Consider the following 13,058-nt stretch of genomic DNA (forward strand, 5'->3'; position numbering starts at 1 on the left):
TTCAGCGATTTTTTTGAGGGTGAATTGAAATTCAGTGAAATGAGTTTTCAGTGAATCAATGTAGACCCGTTTAAAACAAGCAGTAATGCCTAACAAGGTATGTGTTTTTGGGGAAATCATTCCCACTCAGGGGTGTTATTTCCCCAGTAGCACATACCCTGGGCGGCATTATTGTGCCTAGAGAATAAGCTATACGTTAGTTGTTTTGTATTTGTTTTTTGTTTGTTTTTTTGTGTTTTTATTGCTATATATGTTTTAAAATATTTTAATGTAAATCAGTTCCTCTGCTTAATGTTTCAGACTTACTGTAGCATATGGAATTGTTGTTGAAGGAAGTATTTTATATCTGAAATATAAGTTATGTTAAGTATTTAATGTCTACGCACTTATACACACATTCAGAATAATCACACAAACTTATACACACACACATTCAGAAACACAGACATCACACACACACATATATAGTAACACATACACACACAGGCACACATACATACATGCACAACAGTTACAGCTACTTTGTTGAGTGAATACACTTCAGTTGTCTCATTGTGAACAAATGAATAAAAAAAATCATGGAATGTCAGGAATTGCAACATTCCCTCTTGTTCTTTTACTGTCCCTAATTTTGCAGCATAGTGCTGCTCTCTCAGTTTTATAAAACTTTCTCCAAATGTTTTGAATATCTAATACCATGATGGGAATTGACTCCATTCCTAAGTCAGGGTACAATTAGAGTTTGCTCATAGAATAATTGATTTTCTGATAAATCACTGACGTTTAAAGTCAGTTAATAATGCCAGACATTGGGCAGGATTCACGACACGAAGGCTTGCACGGAGTGTAAGAGACGTGCAACACTCCATGCAAGCCTCGCAATCCAGGAACAGCCCTAAACTCCGTGTAAGAGACCAGCTAAAACGTCTCTTACACGGACTGGGCGTGGACATGCTAAATACCTCACTTGCATCCGAAAGTATGCAAATGAGGTATATTAGCGATCCACGAAGCAGAAACCAGTCCGTGTAGGAGACGTTTTAGCTGCAGAAATGTACTCAGTTGACAACTGAGTACATTTCTGCAAAATCCACAACGGAGCGATGTCAGCTCCAAAAAAAGGTTGCATATGATTCAGGCAGCATGCCAATGGCCAAATATGTGGCCATTGGCAAGATAACCCTATGCAAAAGTATTAAAATATTTTTTTTTTCGGCGATCGCCCATGTTTAAACCCAGCGCAGCCCCACGCAAACGGGCTGCGCTGTATAAAAACATAAAAAAGAAGGTTATAAACCCACAAATGTGGGTCTCATGCAATACATGGAATGACAATGCAGGGACCAGCAGACTAAAACCAACATGGCCACCGTGTAGTGGTTGCTAAGGGGGGAAGCTGAGTCTAAGACATGTAACTAAGCATTAGTAGGCAATCTCATGTAAATGAGGGTTCGGATACTGAATCTCACAGTCACATACCAAATGAGCACAGTCTGAGTAGTGTAAGAGATACAAAAGGGGGAGGAATAGAGTAGGAGATAGGTGACATCACAGGGGGGAATGGTAGAAAGAAATGCAGTTCATTGGAGGCCAGTGTAACATGACAGATGACAGGCACAGATCATGGAAAGAGGTGTGCCACTAGATAAGTCATGTAAAGTCAAGAAATGGAAGGTGTACACTGTTACCTACACCAAAGTTTCTTGCTGGCCGTGCATGCGCACATGTGCGTGCCATGAAGCGCGAGTAGGACAGTGTGCGTGCGTGTAAGGCAGTGTGAGCATGTGGGAGCGTGTTGGGAGATGTTTAACACTGCGCGGGTGTGCGCGCGTGTAAGGCAGTGTGAGCATGTGGGAGCGTGTTGGGAGATGTTTAACACTGTTTGCGTGGGTGTGCGCGCGTGTAAGGCAGGCTGAGTATGTTGGAGGCTGTTGGCAGACGTGTAACAGTGTTTGCACGGGTGTACGCGCGTTTAAACCTGAATAAGTAGATTCTGAACCGTGTCAGCACTTGTGCGTGCGTGTAAGCCACTGTGAGCGTGTTTCAGATAGTATGCAAGTTGCTCCCCCCTGAGGAAACAGACAGGAAAAAGGAAGCAACAGAATTAATAGGAAGCTAGCAGGGATAACTGCTGAAGCTAGCAGGTGAAAACAATTAGAAGCAGGCAATTACACAGGCAGAATAGTAGCCCAGCCTGACACTTAAAACTCTGCAAACAGTAGTGCAGGATGTTTCCATTAAGAGACACTGCAAGACAGGAGTAAGCTAATAGAAGTGAAAACTGAAAAAGCTTCACTCAGAGCAGAAATGTTAGGGGCTGCCATAGCTGTCATAATGAGACATAGGCAACTTGCTGAGGGTGGTGACAATGCAGATGGTGCCAGACAACCCACACTGAGGAGACGGAGAAGAGTGTACAGGCCCAGGGTCACCTACCACGGGTTACATGAGCTGGAGATAGTAGAGCGCTATAGAGTGGACAGAGAGCTCCTGCAGGAAATTGTTGAGCTGTGCAGGCCACGCCTCACACACAGAACCAACAGAGGGGAACCCATCCCAGTGGAAACCAAGGTATGTGTTGGCCTAAGAATACTAGCAACAGGTACCTTCCAGAGACCAACTGGCGATATGATGGGGATATCACAGGCATCGGCATCCAGGGTACTACGCCAGTTCCTGGATGCCATGTCAGCACATGTCGGTGATCATGTATATTTCCCCAATGCCCGTGAGGTATTGGCCAGCAATATGCATCTCTTCCAGCAAATAGCGGAATACCCTGAGGTACTGGGTGCTATAGACTGCACGCACATATGCATAAAAGCACCAGCCGGTGAGCGGGGTAGGGCCTACATTAACCGCAAGGGCTTCCCCTCCATCAACTGCCAGGTCGTGTGTGATGCCCAGGGCATAATAATGAATGTGTGTGCTGGCTGCCCTGGGAGTTATCACGATTCCCACATCTGGCATTTGACGCAGCTGTACCAGACATTTGCCAATGGGGACATCCCACATGGATACCTAGTGGGGGATGCAGGTTATGCACTGGAGCCATGGCTGATGACACCCATCAGAAACGCACACACACCTGAACAGGAACGCCATAATGAGGCACACGCACAAACACGTAATGTGATAGAGCGTGTGTTTGGGCTGCTCAAGTCATGGTTCCGGTGTCTGGACACATCTGGTGGCGCCTTGCAGTACACACCAACTACATGTACCCAAATTGTCATGGTATGTTCTATGCTACATAATATGATCTTGCGAAAACAGCTGCAGCAGGACCAGCATAGGGCCGGGCCAAACAGCCCCCCACCATTGCCAAGGCCATCACAGGCAGAGCGTGACTCGGAGGAGGAACAACCTGAGCCTGCCCCAGTAGGCAGAAGGAGGCGTGCCCAGTATGCCCTGGCCTTGGCAAAGAGGCACATACACTGGCTCAGTAGGAACCCTGGGAATGATACCCCTCTCTGACTCACTCATATAGTGACAGGGATGCTTAACATGACACAACCTGCTCTCAAACATGTACAGGGAGTGTAGTATGTGCATCCGACAGAGGCAGCCCTGCAGCACCACCTGAGGCATGATTGCCATGTGTTAAGCAATGTAACACCATCTAGTATATGCAAACATGAAGACCCTGCCTAACATCTCACCCTCACCAAGCATGATGCCACACTATGAAGACAAGAAGATCAAGTACAATAATTGGCTGAAGTAATGCAGTCAGTCAAAGGGGAGCCAGTGTGTTACAGGCTGGGAAGATATGCGGAGTTTGACATGATGCACCACCTGCTAGGGGTAGCATGCACCTATCATGCCATGCCCCATGGATACTGGCAAAGGCTGTCAGTATCCACAGCATGCCCTGAATAGGTAAGTCTCAAAACACAAACCCAACCTCATAGGTTCTACAAGGGATAGGAACCTAGATGTAATACTACCCCATGACAGATGTACAAACAGCAAGATGTGTGCAGTGTAAACGCACACAGTAAGGAGAAAGTAGATACCAGTCCTGTAATAGAGAACTGGGCAAGGCTCACATCAGCAAAGTAGACACCAGTCCTGTAATAGAGAAATGGGCAAGGCTCACATCAGCACCCTAACACTACCAGGTCACACCTCATACTGTGCTGTACAGCCGCAAAACATGGAACAAGCTACAAAAGGAGGGTGACTAGCAAGAAATGGCAAGGATAACCACACCCCCATGTTGGTACCACAACAAGAAGCAGCATGGAATAACCATGGTCAAATACCAATGGCTAAAACTGCCTCGCAGTATATAGCCTGCTGCAGACCACTGTCCTAATACCAGGAACAGCACCTGGCCTATGTCGGAATACATGAATATATCAAGCCCCCCAAACCACATTATATTGCTCGACTGAAAATACCCAGACATACACTGGTAGCATTGTACTAGCACCAACACAGTAGGAGAAAATTACCCAGATTCCATAAACCAAAATGCCCAGGAACAATGTACTACTCCCACAAGAGGGTAAGCATACTGGATGTGATAATCAGCAACATGTGTACTGGATGGCAAGATGAGAAGTGTACCCCTCACTGGTAAGACCAGACCATAGAGTAAGCACACTGGATATACACACCCTGACCCCAGTCCCTGGCCAGAATACCACAGTGAAAAACATGTGTAAAGTATAGGTTGCAGCCCTCAAAACCGATGTTGAATCCACAAAAGGCCCTGTGCAAGTGCAGAATATGGGACACACCACAGAACATGTTATACAGGCATTCCATGAACACAGCCAGGAATGCTTGGAGTATGCAATCACAAATAACAACAACATACAATGCCATACACGCAGGCATCTGGCATGCTGGCCTCCAGCCATTACCAAAGCATGCAAGAGAATGTGAAAGATACCACATGATAGAGCAAACATAAAAAGGAAAGTAATCACTGACCAGTAGTATGGCAACAACATATGTCCACACATACAATCCACTAAGTCCAGCCACAACAAGTATAACCTATGAATCCAGAGGCAATGTGACACCAGTACCAAGTACACAGACAACCACAACACCCCCCAATAAATACAAACATATGTGATAGATGCATCCATGTATCCAAAGCAGAGATTGAGCTCCAACAACTCAGTACTGTCAACACTAGTCAGGAGGAGAAGGTAACCACATACACCACAAACCCAGTCCCACATAGACCTACCACAACTGTAAACCAAACACATAAACACAGACAAATATTCCCGGAGGCCTTAATTACAAACACACCACACCAACAGACGCCTCCAAAGTAGATCACAAGCAACCACAACCTTCAAACATAGCACATGCGACGAATAGTAAGCAAAGCTGGTGTGCAAAACAGTCACAGGCCCGAAGGAGACACAACATGCCTGATACAGTCGCAATAGGTGTCTGTATAGGCAGACACACAGCTGTCCCACTCACCAGACTGAACAAGGGAAAGGGTAGAGTAAGCTGCTTGTAGGTAGCCACAAAATGCCACTTAACACAAGTACGCAGGTCACCCCAAAGCAAGCAGAAATATGATGCACTCAATGTCCATGCTGGTGTGAATTACCTGAGATGTACCTCCCTGGTCAACATCAGATGAGACATGGATGGTCCCTCCGAGTATGTACCCCAGGGCGGGATGACACTGGCTGTGTGCAGCATCCAACCCTCACCAAGAATTATGCCACAGTACAAACACAGAATGCTCATGTTTAACAGCTGGCACAGTTACAGCTGTCAGTCCAAGAGGGTGTAATGTGTGTCTGCTTGAGATGTCAAGCATGACAAGCCATGCTGCTGTTACAGGGTGGCTGTCAGCTGTTACCCGTGTGCGTCTGGATACTGGATAAGGCCTTTGCCGCCTCCATAGAGCCGTATGTAGGCAAGGCCAAAAAGACTACCCACCACCCTAGAAAACATAAGTGGTAGGAAACATAAGGGTAATGCTGACCAATGCCAGATGTGTAAACTGCAATATGCATGCCCCTGAGGCACTTCCCATTATGGAGAACATTGATGCCTGTCCAGTGACAGAAGCCTGCTGCAGGCCTAGTGATAGCACACCAGCACTACTAGGTTATACCACATACCATGTGTTATGGCCCCAACACCTGCACCAAGACATCAAAGGAGGGGGAGTATCCATATGCAGCACAGACACCCATATAGCCAGGTAACTGACAATGCACAAAGCAGCGGACACCACCCATGTGCACATAACTGTAGTCAAAACTGCTGTACAGTCTGTAGCATGCGACAGACCACACTCTCACACACAAGAACCCCACCCAGACATCCGAAGACACTGGACAGTATGGATGTCCCACCAAATACCAGACAAGGTACAAAGTACCACATATGTGTCAAACCATTATGTATGCAAGGAGTCATCAGGGACCTAGGGACACAGGTCGACATTAATCTGTCATGTGACAGCCACAATGCCATTGTGGCTATGAAGACTGTTGATACTGGACACCGTATCATGAAAGGATTCATATCAACATCAACAGAGGTCACTGTGCCACTGTACTGTTCCCTTATCAGACCCATAATCTAGTACAATGACTCATATGGGATGTACCATATGTGACACCTGCAAAGACCTCATAGTTACCCCACCAACAGGATAAAGGGTGTGAAATAGATGTCATATGCTGCCTGGCTGTAGACACCCTAGCTGACTGCAGTCACACACTGCGTACACAGAGGCATTGTATGTCTGTTGTACCAGGCCATGTCCAACACAGGAGTAATGGACATACTACACCACAGGAAATCAAAGCCATTGGGGCTGTGAGAGTCACAGATGTCAACCTCAACACATAATGAAATAAGATGTGCTGGAGGGACAGATACATAACCCATAGGCTCCCCACACCCAGAAACAGGATCCCAATCCATGGTAGGCAGAGCCCCTCACTGACACCCCTCAACAGGAATATTGCCAAGTGGATGGATGACCGTACATGTATACTGGGGGTCCCCACTGTGTCACAACCAGACAGAGGCACAGTGAAGAACCTCATAAATGGCCATAATTGAACATAGCAAGGGGTGGCGAAAGACACACACATTCTAGCTAGGCTTACTAATGGCCTAGGGTGTCTAGCCTACTATGAACCCATGAACCTATGAAGATACAACACGTACAGGACACTAAGGATAATCACAAGGCTTACCCAACTGATGGTAGGAACCATGTTGGGCATCCACAGATATGCTCCGAATCACACAGATATTACAAACAACATACCAAACACACACACATATTGCTAACATACAACCTGTTAGGTGCAGTGCAAACCCCCCCCACCCAAGTGCAAAATACCTATCCCAGCAGATGGTCCCCTGACATTGCAGATGCTGAGGTAACAGCCATCATCTGCAAAGCAGAACACACAGCAGCAAAGGTATGTGATGGTGTCCTGTGCTGAGGCCAACATGGACCCCAAGAGCAATGGAATGCAAAATCACACTACTGGCCAATGTCAGCCTTACCACAGGATATGTACCCAAAGAGCAGTGTACAACAACAGTGGTCCATCACAACAAAGGTGTTGCCTGAATGGATACTCCAGACTACCACCCCAGGATCCTGACAAGCTTGTTCTGCACAGCTATGGAAAGGATCAGTATGTACCGCAGACAGAAGGCTAATGTGGACCTACTGATACTGGACCCTACACACTGTGGCTGTTGTAACTGTAGAACCGGCCCCTAAGCATGTCTGACCCATTTGAAGCAGTCATTAAGGTCATTGATGAGGGCTATGTGGTCCACACAGCGTAGCTGGACCGTGCACATGCTTCTAGACAATACCGTACGTGTTCAGTATGGATATGTTCACCAGCTTAAATATACACCCCTATGTCAGTAGAGGGGTTGCAAAGCAGACCAAGGACAGAACTGACATGGTCAGACATGCCGCATCCATGTCAGACTACAAAGCGGATATGAGTGGCATCCCACAAGGCCTGGTCTTGCCCCCCCCCCGTTCTGTATACATGTCCCATAGGCATAGGCCAACATGGAAGGATTGTGACTGAGCATGTATGCAGAGGAGTACAAACAGCCCACCATATCCGACCCCCAGCTGACACAAGCAACCCACAAAAGGGCCACCTACAAACAAACAACTGTAGCCATAGCCATGTCAGCAAGCTAATCGCAGAACTGTGTATAGACAACCACCGTGGATATACAGTATGTGCCCACAAATTACCACACAGGTGTTAACCCATGAGGCACCTAACATGTAATGTGAGACCTGGGTACAAAAGGTGATAAATATCCTGCACTGGACAAACATGTGTCTGTAGTGTTCAGAAACATGTACCATATACCCACCCAAACATGAAGGCTGGCAGATGTAGATAAGGGGAACTCACTCTGGCGCTGCAGCCATCCTCCATCAGCATCACAACTGACTACAATAGCCCCTGTGGGATATACCGCAGCAGACACCTCCAACAACTGTAAAGTCCACAACAGTACCCCACCAGGGGTATCAAAGAGCCTGAACAGATGCCATGTGTTGCCTGAGTAAACAAACTGCAGCCCCACACACCACCATCCTTCCCAGCTACAGGAAAGCTGTGCCTGATGTATGAAGCCATGTCCAACCTGGAATGAATGAACATGTTACACCTTGTATAATCTGAATGGCAGTGAGCTATGCACATGAGAGACCTGAACCCCAGCACTGACATACATAGGGCAAGCTGTACAGAATGATCCATAACACAGAAGGCACCCCCACACTTCAGTAAACTCCTGGTACAGGTCAGCCAGAGTGCCACATATCGACACCCCTCAAGAGGCATCCTGATGAGTGTATGGGAGATGGTAGGCTACCCTTGGTATCACTGTTATGTCAGAGGTAGACAGAGGCACAGTATACCAGCCATGACATATGTAATGGCAAACTCCAGTTACAATGTGTGTCGAAGGACCAACACACCCTGTGACTACCATCAGAAATGGCCTACGGAACATCGCTAGTGTTTGCCAATGTCCACCCATGTTGTGGAATACACTAGCAATGTTGGACGAGCCTGGTGTAGGTAGTCCATATCTGAACATATTGCAACATGGTCATATGTGCACAACTGGCCCCTACACAGTCTGTTGTGCTCACTATGAAGAATGTCAAGCAGTGATAGGACTAAAGCCCAGGATACTGTCCACTACAGTGAAAGTACCGAACCAGTACACTATACGGTACTACAGTGTTAGGTCATTATGAAAGTATGTTGAGAACTGTCTGCAAAGTATCCCATGCAATTCCTGCAGGCACAGTATAATCCCTGTTGTGGCAGACACGAAGCAGTAGGCCAGTTAGTACACAACATGACACCCAGCACACAATCATAAACGTGCGATAATGTCGAAGGTCACACACACCCAAATATGTGTTGGACTTCAGAGTGCAACATATGGAAAGCTCACACTGGGCATGCTCGCGCACTTTGATAAATGAGGCATATGTCAGACAACATGCCATGGAAAGGCTGAACTGGGCATGCTCACACACATAGGCCATATCTCTGTGTAGCAATTGGCCACACATATCTGGTATTTGTATGTGTCAGTCCAGGAACCAACCACAACACAGCAATCAGCCCAGTGCACACAGTAAATGACCACAGAGACATAAGTGATATAGCGGATCGCCGTCATATGCAAACATCTGCCACAGATACACAAGTTGGTCATAGGAACAGGGAATGCTATGGCAATAAAGACCTGCAAACAGTAGAACAGCACAACAAATATTGTGCATCCAACAATTGAGCATATAGAGGTCAATACTAGGCTTCCTGCCCCAGGGAATGACAGCTCAGCTAGAGTGTGCTTGGCATCTGCATCCCCAGGATAGTGGGCTACCGTGCCACTGTAAAGTAGGTCACAGAAGGCAACATGTGAGGCTAGTGAGCTGTGCCTCTGTCAAGCAGGGGCACTGTGGAGGTCTCAGGGATTGAATGTGCTAAGCCACAGCCATGTTGTCGGTGTGTGCTGTGAGAGGGTTGCCGAGGATCTCTGACAGTAGGTGTCCATCAATAACAGACTGAGGGGAGCCCTATCTGCATTCTCTGGACGATTACACTGTCAACACTGTGTTGTAATGAGTATGTGTGAATGAACTGCCGTGCTGGAACCGTCCACAGATGTCCTCCCTCTGTGGGCTACAGCTCTGCAATGTATTAGGTCACTCTGTCTGTTGAACGGCGCATATATGGCCGGTGTACAGCTGACAGGTGTCTTGTTGTGGAGCAGTCATGGGTATATGTGGGATAGCATGACCAATGCAAACTGTACACATGCTCATAGGATGCAAGTGTCAAGGATTATGCTGAGTGGCCAGTATAGTCCTCCAGCATGGGTCCTCTGAAGTCATCCACCCCAGTCTACACAAGTGTAGAGTCTGCTTGTGCTAAACACAGTTTGTGTGCAGTGACAACCTTGCCTAGGGGTGGAGATGAGATATGGATGTCCAGGGAAAGGTGGTCATGGTCAGATATCAACAATGGTGGTCTACCTCTGGTGTGGAACAGTGAGTACCCACGTTGCAGATGGACAGGTGCGATATGTATTCACCCATGTGGCTGTGGTGTGTGGTTCTACCATAGCACATGGACCCACAAATTGTAGTGGCTGTAGGGTAAAGTGGTAGAGGCCTGAGTAGTTCTCACACACAATATTCCTGTACCTGATGTTAACTGGAATGGTGTATGTGAATACCTGCATATCCTGGCACTGTTCCCAGGGAAGCTAAGTGTGTGTCCTGGATGTGGGTGTGGTGTTCTGGACTGGTTGTGTTGTGTGTTACAGGTCCTGTGGTCCCAAAGCATGGTATAGAACATAACCTGCCAGTGCAATGTGCATACCTGACCCTGACGTAGGTGGCTGCAAATGCATATATATGCTATCTCCCACCTGACAGGTAGTACTACATCTACATACCTCTGTGGAAATAAAGATGTCAGCACCCTAGAAATACTACAGGTGCAGAACAGATGCCCAGTAATTCGGATAGTGCGCTCTGCCAATGCGTCTCCCTCAGGTGTCATAATATAGTTAGGTAGGGGTTCAAATCCTGCAAATGCTCTGTGTGTGTGTGTGTGTGTGTGTGTGTGTGTGTGTGTGTGTGTGTGTGTGTGTGTGTGTGTGTGTTTGTGTGTGTGAAAGGCTGTGAGAGGGAAATGTCCCTTTTGGCAACTGGGAAAACACACTACAGGATGCACATTCCCCTTACTAAACACTGATGATGTCAGCACCCTATAAGTACAGCAGGAGAAGGGAAACCTCCCAGTAATGCGAATTGCACGCTCTGCTAATGCGTCCGTCTCGAGTGTCATAACATAGTTAGGTAGTGGTTTGAATTCTGCAAATGGCAAGTGTGTGTGTTTGGATGAGGGGGGTTAGTGTGTGTGAGGGAAATGTCCCTTTTGGCAACTGGGAGAACACACTACAGGATGCACACTCCCCTTTCTAAACACAGATGATGTCAGCACCCTATAAGTACAGCAGGAGAAGGGAAGCCTCCCAGTAATAGGTTCATAGGTTCATACTAGGCTATCTGCCCAAGGGCATTTATAAGCCTAGCCCATAGTTATGTGGCTTTCGCCACCCCTTTAGTTTGAATAAAACTATGCCTATTATTTTGCTGTGCCTCTGTCAAGCAGTGACACTGAAGTAATCCCTGGGTATATCTGCGATCTCCCATCCATTGGTCAAGATTCCTCTTGAACAAGGCCAGCGAGGTGCTCTGCCTCACATGTACCGGGATTTTGTTCCACAGCATAGGGAGTCTCTGGGTGATGAATCTGTCCCTCCAGCACGTTCTATTAATAACCGTGTCAAGGTTTAAGTCTCCCGCCCTTGTGGTTCTGAGGGATCTAGATTTTTGAGGTGAAGCATATTCATCAAATCTGGGTTTGACATGGCCTTATATGTCAGGCACAGGTCACCTCTGAGCAAGCGGTATGAGACTGAATAGAGCTGGAGTTCTTTCAGTCGGGCAGCATAAGACATATTTTGAGACCCTTTATCCTTTTGGTGAGGAACTTTTGGGGCCTTTCCAGCTGCTGCAGGTGTCGGGTCAGATACATTCGAATGGGGCATTGTACTCAATCATAGGTCTAATGAGTGATGAGTACAGGGCGATGACCTCCCTTGATCTAGATGTGAATCCCTTCATGATCAGGTGGGCAATGTAAAAGGTTTTCCTGACTACTTTAGCAACATGAGTGTCAAGCGAAGGCTAGTGTCAACCTGGGTCCCCAGGTCCCTGATGACTTCTTCTGTGCTCAGTGGATTGCCACCTATATGGTAGCTAGGGGTAACCTTGTTTTTCCCCGAAGGGTATGACTATGCATTTCTTGGTGTTTAACTTTAGGCCATGGCTCTGGCACCAGTTATCCGTTTCTGTGAGGCCCTTCTGAAGGATATCTGTGTCAGAAGTGTTTCGACTATGGCCACTTTGCAGTCATCAGCAAACTTTGTCAGCCATAACCCTCCTGTGTTTGCTTGTACTTCAGAAAAGTAGATGCCGAACAAGAGTGGACCCAGGGCTGAGCCCTGTGGGACACCACTTGTGACAGGCTTAGAGTCTGACATGGCTCCAGCAACTCTGACCCTGTGGGTTCTGTCACTTAGCCAGTTTGCAACCCATCTTGTGATGTATGGGTTTACATTCAACCAGATGAGTTTTTCGATGATACCTGTGTGGGGTATTGTGTCGAAGGCCTTTGCCAGGTCGAGGTAGGCTGTATGGACTGTCTTTCCCTCATCAATGGCCTTGGTGACTGTTTCGAAAAAGTCAATCAAGTTTAAGAGGCATGATCTGCCTTTGACAAAGCCAAACTGGGTTGGATCCAAAGTCTGCAAGTTCCCTATGTCTTTATTTATGAGTTCCATTATGATCCTCTCCATGGCTTTGCAGATAAGGCTTGTCAAGCTAATGGGACGGTAATTTCCAGGGTCGGTGGAGGCACCACCCTTGTGAAGTGGGACCACAGTCGCCGTGCGAATAG

The 13,058-nt window shown here is 47.1% G+C and overlaps 1 protein-coding gene across 1 annotated transcript in view; it reads left to right on the forward strand.

Moving 5' to 3' along the window:
• Positions 1 to 13,058, forward strand: part of LOC122798817 — a 3,666,270-nt gene that overhangs the window by 431,908 nt on the left and 3,221,304 nt on the right. The window lies entirely within an intron of this gene.

This window comes from Protopterus annectens, chromosome 3.part1 (genome assembly GCF_019279795.1).
Source record: "Protopterus annectens isolate FY-2018-M chromosome 3.part1, PAN1.0, whole genome shotgun sequence".
NCBI classification, from domain to species: Eukaryota; Metazoa; Chordata; order Ceratodontiformes; family Protopteridae; genus Protopterus; species Protopterus annectens.